Raw genomic sequence first — 7,049 nt, 5'->3', positions numbered from 1 at the left:
AGGCAGGGTCTGTGGAGCTTATACCTATGGTGATGTTATAAATGTAACTCAAAGACAATACTTACAGTGAACAAGAAACATCACCTAGGTAGTGAGCTGTGCCCATGGATCCTGGCAATCAAACAGGAATACGCAAGTCAGTAACAGCAAAGGGGTAGAACTAAACACAAGCACAATAGACAAAGAGCTACCAAGGAGGAGTGCTTAACAGGAAAGGAAGGAAATGCCAGGGCACACTTGGCAGAAAGCAGGTAACACACGTACAAGGCAACAGACGCAAGACAGCAGAATAGAAAGACAGCAAACTAGAACTGGAACCAAGGAAATGGGAAGAAGGGCAGGGACTGGAAAAGGATATACAGAGGGGGAGGCTACAAGGTGATACTAGAATTGGGCAGGTTAAGGAATCAAGAAACAAAGTAGCATAGAAGGCAGTGCTGGGGCAGGAACAAGAAGTGAGCTAAGGCTCAGGAGTCAAGGAGCACTGCAGACAGTGCCGGTTCAGGAACAGGGAATTACCAAAGCTTCAGGAGTCAAGGTAGCACTGCAGGCAGTGCTAGTTCAGGAAACAGGGACATTACTTTAGCTCAGGATACAAGGTAGCACTACAGACAGTGCTAGTTCAGGAACAGGGAATTACTAAAGCTTGAGGAGTCAAGGTAGCACTGCAGGCAGTGCTGGTTCAGGTACAGGGAAATTACTTTAGCTCAGGAGACAAGGTAGCACTACAGGCAGTGCTGGTTCAGGAACATGGAATTAATAAAGCTGGAGGAGTCAAGGTAGCACTGCAGGTAGTGCTGGTTCAGGAACAACAGGGACATTACTTTAGCTCAGGAGACAAGGTAGCACTACAGACAGTGCTAGTTTAAGAAACAGGACATAGCTACAGCTCAGGAAACAAAGAGTCAAGAGAGCACTGCAAGCAGTGCAATTCAGGAACAAGAACTAGCTGAAGCCCAGGAACAAAGAATAACTATAGCTCAGGAACTCAGGAAACAAGGTAGCACTGCAAGCAGTGCTAATTCAGGAGAAGGGAAACTGCTGCAGTTCAGGAACAAGGAATGCTAAGGCTAAGATTCCAAAATCCACAGAGAGGGAACTATCAGAATCACCAGTATGCCCAGGAACCTCAACAGTACCTGGAAACCAGAAGCAAGCAATACTGGAGGAACGGGATGTAATCCCGATATTTAACCTCTCTTCTCATAATCTAGCACCCTCTGACCTCTCTCTTCTATCAAAAGGATTATCCTTTGTCCCCCATACTCAGGTGAATATCTTTGAGTTGTATAGGGATATTCATGCATTTTTCAGAAAAATTAGGTTAAAAAGATACTTTGCAGAGAATGACCCTTTAACATTGGAGAATATATCCCCCAACATAGTTGCCCTACCATCCACCTTCACACCAACTTTAGACCAGGTAGGCCCAGAGATCGCCATTTTTGAGAAAGCAGTCTTAAGTAAATTAGATCAAACTTTAAAGTTTATCCCTAAACCAATTTATAACATCTCAAAAGACGAACATGACTCAATAGAAAAATTTAAAACAAACAAATCAGTCACTGTGAAGAGTAGCGACAAAGGTGGAGGAATAGTTTTAATAGACACCTTAAAATATGAAAGCAAAATGTTGGAGATGCTTAACGACCCGACATTTTATAAGAAAATTAAGCTGAACCCCACGAATAAGATAGTGAAATCTATTAACAAGATAACAACTAAAGCCTTAGGAACGGGGATTATAAATAAAAAGGAATTTGAATATCTAAATAAATCTGAAGGAAAAATGTCGTGCATTTATGGACTACCTAAGGTCCACAAGAACCAAGAAGATCCTCCATATCGTCCAATAGTATCAACAATAGGAACGCCTTTGGAGGCCGTCTCGAAATATCTAGACAACATTTTGCGTCCATATATCCCATTATCGCCCTCCTACATCAAGGATACAGGTGACATTATAAAAAAAGTGGAGAATCTCCAATTTAATCCTCAGAAAGATATTTTAGTGACTCTTGACATCGAGTCACTATATAGTAATATACCACAGATTGGAGCAATAGAAACAACGCTATGGTTCATTGAGGAATATCAAATTCCTTGTTGTAGCAATTTCATTAGGGAATGCCTTACTCTTGTACTTACAGAAAACTGTTTTGAATTTGGTGAACAATTGTTCTTACAAACGAAGGGAGTCAGCATGGGAGCCTCGATGGCTCCATCGATAGCAAATATCTACATGATCGCCTTCGAAACAAAAAATATTTTTAATGAAATGGCCCCTTTCTTCGAGTCTGTTTCCCATTGGTACCGCTACATAGATGATATTTTCTTTGTGTGGACCAATGGGGAACAGACTCTGAGGGAATTCCTCCTTTGGCTGAACGAGGCAGATGTAAACTTAAAATTCACTGCACATACTAATAAAGACAGGGTAGAGTTCCTTGACATTTTTATCAAAAATGGTGATGGCAGATTGCAGGTTGACTTATTTACCAAACCCACTGCCAGGAATACAATGTTGCACTTCAAAAGTTTCCACCCGAAGTGCCAAAAGGACAGTATTCCGTTTTCCCAATTTTTGAGGGTACGACGTAATTGTACAGAATTAAGAGACTATGATTTACAATCTGAGAACATGAAAATCAAATTCTTACAAAGAGGCTACCCACGCCGCCTAATACGAGAGGCCTACAAACGAGCTAGATTCTACGACAGGGATGCACTCCTAAACTCAAACCGAACTAAAAATGCCCCGTCCTTGGTTTGTATAACGAAACACTCAACCATAGATGGAAGCATTAGGCAGATTATAAATTCCAATTGGCATTTATTGAACTTGAATAACACCCAACAAAAAATACCCAAACCCATGTATGCGCATAGGCGCAACAAGAATTTAAAAGACCAAATTGTTCGATCCAGATTTAGCAAAACTGCGGAAAATCCACCATTTGTACAAAGGTCTTTCCAGAATAACAACCCAGTAAAAGGCACATCAAGTTGTGGCTCTTGTAAATCCTGCAATAACATTCTTCTCGGTGAAACAATGATCCTAAATAATGTAGAAATAAATGCAAAAGATTTATGGACATGCAACACACAGAATGTGGTGTATCTCATCACATGTCCCTGCCACTTAGGATACGTTGGCGAGACAGGAAGGGCCATAAAAACAAGGCTGACCGAGCATCGGTCAGCAATAAAAACTAAAAAATTGTCTGCACCTTTAGTCAGCCACTTTTTGGACTTCGGACATTCTTCCGAAGAAATGAAGTGGCGCATTCTGGAGAAAATAAAACTACCAAATAACACAGGAGGGGAACAAATCAGGAAAAAGCGAGAACTTTATTGGATCTTTACTCTTGACACATATAAACAAGGCCTGAATTCGGAATGCCCGTGGTCAAATGCAATAATATAATGAAATCAATAGACCATAGGGATATGGAACAATATCTCAAATAACTGTAAAGTTACCATTCACTCTGAACTAGAGGGAACTCGAATTCAATGTAGAGGTCGCTTTCACCTATTTTTACTAATGAAGCAACCTTTAAATATCTAATACTTTTGTCTATGATAAAATAAAGATCCCTAGTTTACAACAAATAAATCACACAGTGACACATAAGAGCAAAGGGAAACAAAACGATGATTGAAAAAAATGGGTTACTTTCCCTTTGTCTGTCTGAAATGAGTCCCAAAGAAAAAACGGTAGTTACAGCTTTAAATATGGGAGGAGCCCTAGTTCAATGGGATAAACAGGTTAGAGTATAAATACCAATCAAACTACGGCTTGTGAATCCTCTGAATTCCTGCCGTTACAAGCCGCCCGCCGATTGGACCATCCCCAGAGGGAGAAAGAGCGCGAGTAAAGGTGAGTGAGATAAGAAATGTTTCCCCTCGCCCATAATGGCTTTAATCTATAGTAATAAGATAAACCCACAAACTAATATAAGTTTAATTTTGAGCGTTTTAGGTACTCTGCCTAAAGTATAGAGTCCGCCCACGAGTAAGCACACATCATCATACTTAATTGGTCCCCGCAGCGAAAGGGTATCGGACGAGGAAACCCGCCTTTTATGCAACGCTATTGTCAACAGCGGGAATCCCTGACGGCCCGCGTGAAGGAAACAAGATTCCTTTAAGGTATAAATACATGCCGTTTTTTCTGACCCGATGAGATTTTATTAAAGGCGGGCTGCAATAATACTTTTCCTAAAACATTTAAATATGTGCGGCACTTCACCTCTTTTAGAGAATTGCCGCTCCGCGCTGGAGGTTTGAATCGCTTAAAGAAGGAAAAAACGAGGAAACCCGTCTTCTATGCAGCGCTATCCCCAACAGCGGGAACCACTAACGGTCTGCATGTAAGGAACAAGAGCCTCTTAAGGTATGAAGATAGGCCGTATTTACTTACCTAAGCAGACTTTGTAAAAGAAGGGCCACAAAAATAGCTGTTCTAAAATGCAAACATGTGCGGTTTTTCACTCTCTGTAAACAGTTACCGCTCTACACTGAAAGCTCGAATTCCCTGAAAACGTGACGGATTTGGGCTGCAAATCACCTAGCGACTGCGAGAGGGATTTTTAATGACACTTTCAATGCCTCTTTTTTACCAATAAGGTGAGAAAAGATACGATTGTTAGCTGCGCTTTGCACTACTAGAAAACCTCTATTACCTATTATGACGACCAATTGGTTTTATTTATAGTTTGGAGGGAAATCGTTTTTATGAAGACAACCACAGTGTGGTAGAAATACAGCCTGATTGAGATGGGAGCAGTGTACCATTAAAACAAAGGTAGACAATATAACCCCCCCAAAAAAAGATTATGTGGATGAGCACATGTTGCTCTCTAGCACGCCCCACACATAAAATACCAAATGGAAGGGCGTTTAAGAAATATGGAATTATCTTTCTTGCAGGTTACACATGCCGAATCTTAGAAAATGAAAATAACGGTGCCTCAATCAGTCTGGTTTTTAATGAAGGTTTTGGCTGGTAAATCTTGAAGAGAGATCGCAGTCAGGTAAAGTTATATGATACCTATCATCTAAGTGAAATAAAAAAGGTACTCACTACTGAGTATTTCAGACATAAAGAGCTACTGTTGTAGATAGGTATGTAGTACCAGATGCATGAGCTTATAGAAACTAGGATACCAGTTTTTAGGTATGGTTCAAATTAATACTGAAACCCTCACAAGAAATAAATGATTAATCCTAGTTGTCACCCTTTTTCTGTTGGTTTCCTTTACTTATCTTCTCTTTCCTAAACTTTAATCTTGGTTCTATTTGCTACCTGAGATAGAAGGTGAAATATTAAAAAATTACTGTCATCAAATCAAAATGTGAATCAGCTCTCCAATGAATATTAACAACAGAATAATTGTAAATATTAGACATAACAATTGATATCATGCAGATTGTAACTGTCTAAGCCTCTTCTCCCAACGTTACCTTTGATGTATAAATTTATATCAAGTGCACTGTACTATGCTATGTATTAAAAACTACCTAAAGTTAAACAATGAATGCAATCGATATTCCCATGTTGAACTAAAATGAACCAGATATCACAAAATGAAATGGAAAATGACTTTTTTGGTTCACTGTCATTGATCATCAATCTCAATGTTCTAATATGAAACTGTAAACTATGACATTGAATTTTCAAACAAATATATAAGAACTAATAATACTCTGTTCTTTATAGACATATTGGCTGAACGTATAACTGTCCTGAGGAAGACACCACGACGTGTCGAAACGCGTTGACTCAAACTCAACAGCCACAAAAAACTTTAGAAAGAATATGTATCAGTGTCTATCTTAATATGTTTTAAATTTATGTTTTCTTCAATTAGAAAACTCATCATTTTTGCATCGATAATTTATTATAATTATATGTTCACATTGTATAAATTTATCTTTGTTTTTATTAAAAAATACTATTTTTGATATCATTATATTTGTTTGTGTTATGGTTTAAAGTTTCTAACTTTAGGGAATATTTCAATCGAATACATAGCTGGTTTCTGTTTAATTGATAGCCTGGGTGTTTACCTTCACATTGTATGTTTTCCCTGACCCAGGATTTTTATCCGTATCAGGGGGCCCTTGTTACTTCACAAAATGCTAAGGCTGCAGCCAGTCCTAATTCAGGGACAAGGAAAACAGCAGCAGGTCAGGAACAAGGCATAACTAAAGCTCAGGAAACAGGGATAGCAAAAGCTCAGGTAGCACTGGAAACGAGGATCGGTCTCACCAGTAAACAGCTACAATGACCAACCTTGGCCTGAAGGGAGCTGGGGCTTATAAGAGCTCACAGTAATCACATGCAGCAGGTGTGAGCAGGCAAGCAGCAGCCAGCCACAGGGGAGCTGAATTCCTCCACCCATCCTTGGCCTGCAGGGGTGGAGACAAAGCAGTGAGCAGGGAATTCTGGGTAATGGAGTTTCAGGCATGAGTAAGCTGGCTCCAAGTATAAGCAGGCTGGCTTTCACAAAACCCGGCATGGATTGGGAATGGATGTCAATTCCCAATAAGTGTCCAAATGGCTGGAAGGCAGGAAATGCATACAGGGGAGGGTCTGGAAGCTTATTAGAAAACTGGAAAGTCCCACTATGTGGCTCCCTGGTGGTGGTTACGAGAGCACAGGGAGTGAATCGTGACCCAGGCAGCATCCAACTTCATAAAGAAACCCTGGGATGCAAAAGGTGACCCTCAAGAGTGCCGCCAGCCCCGGACATGGACCGCTCCCCGCACCTGGACACCGCGAAGTCTGCTATCCAAAAACGGAGTGCGAGCTCTCACTAAGCTGCGTACCGCCTGACCCTAAAATGGCCGCTCAGTCAAGACAGCGTTGAAGGAAACTCTTGGCTAAAGGGATCTAGGAGCAATTCAACGACATCCTGCAGCGGGCCAGAGAGAGCCTCGACCCTCTCTGATCTACAATCTGGCAAAAAGGGGACCTCAGGCAGCTGTATTGGAGCTACTGCAGAGCTCTGTAGTGCCTGTCCTAAAAATGGCGGCCCCTC

General features: G+C 40.8%; 1 long non-coding RNA gene across 1 annotated transcript; it reads left to right on the top strand.

Moving 5' to 3' along the window:
- The first annotated feature begins 2,430 nt into the window (after window positions 1-2,430).
- On the top strand, window positions 2,431-5,975 carry LOC144826292 (uncharacterized). The gene is made up of 2 exons (XR_013609765.1): window positions 2,431-5,039; window positions 5,726-5,975. It is a non-coding gene; the product is annotated as an uncharacterized LOC144826292 (long non-coding RNA).
- Window positions 5,976-7,049: the final 1,074 nt, after the last annotated feature.

Source organism: Lissotriton helveticus, chromosome 3_2, assembly GCF_964261635.1.
Source record: "Lissotriton helveticus chromosome 3_2, aLisHel1.1, whole genome shotgun sequence".
NCBI lineage: Eukaryota > Metazoa > Chordata > Amphibia > Caudata > Salamandridae > Lissotriton > Lissotriton helveticus.
The sequence above is the reverse complement of the archived record's forward strand: the minus strand, read 5'-3'. Positions and strand labels throughout refer to the sequence as shown.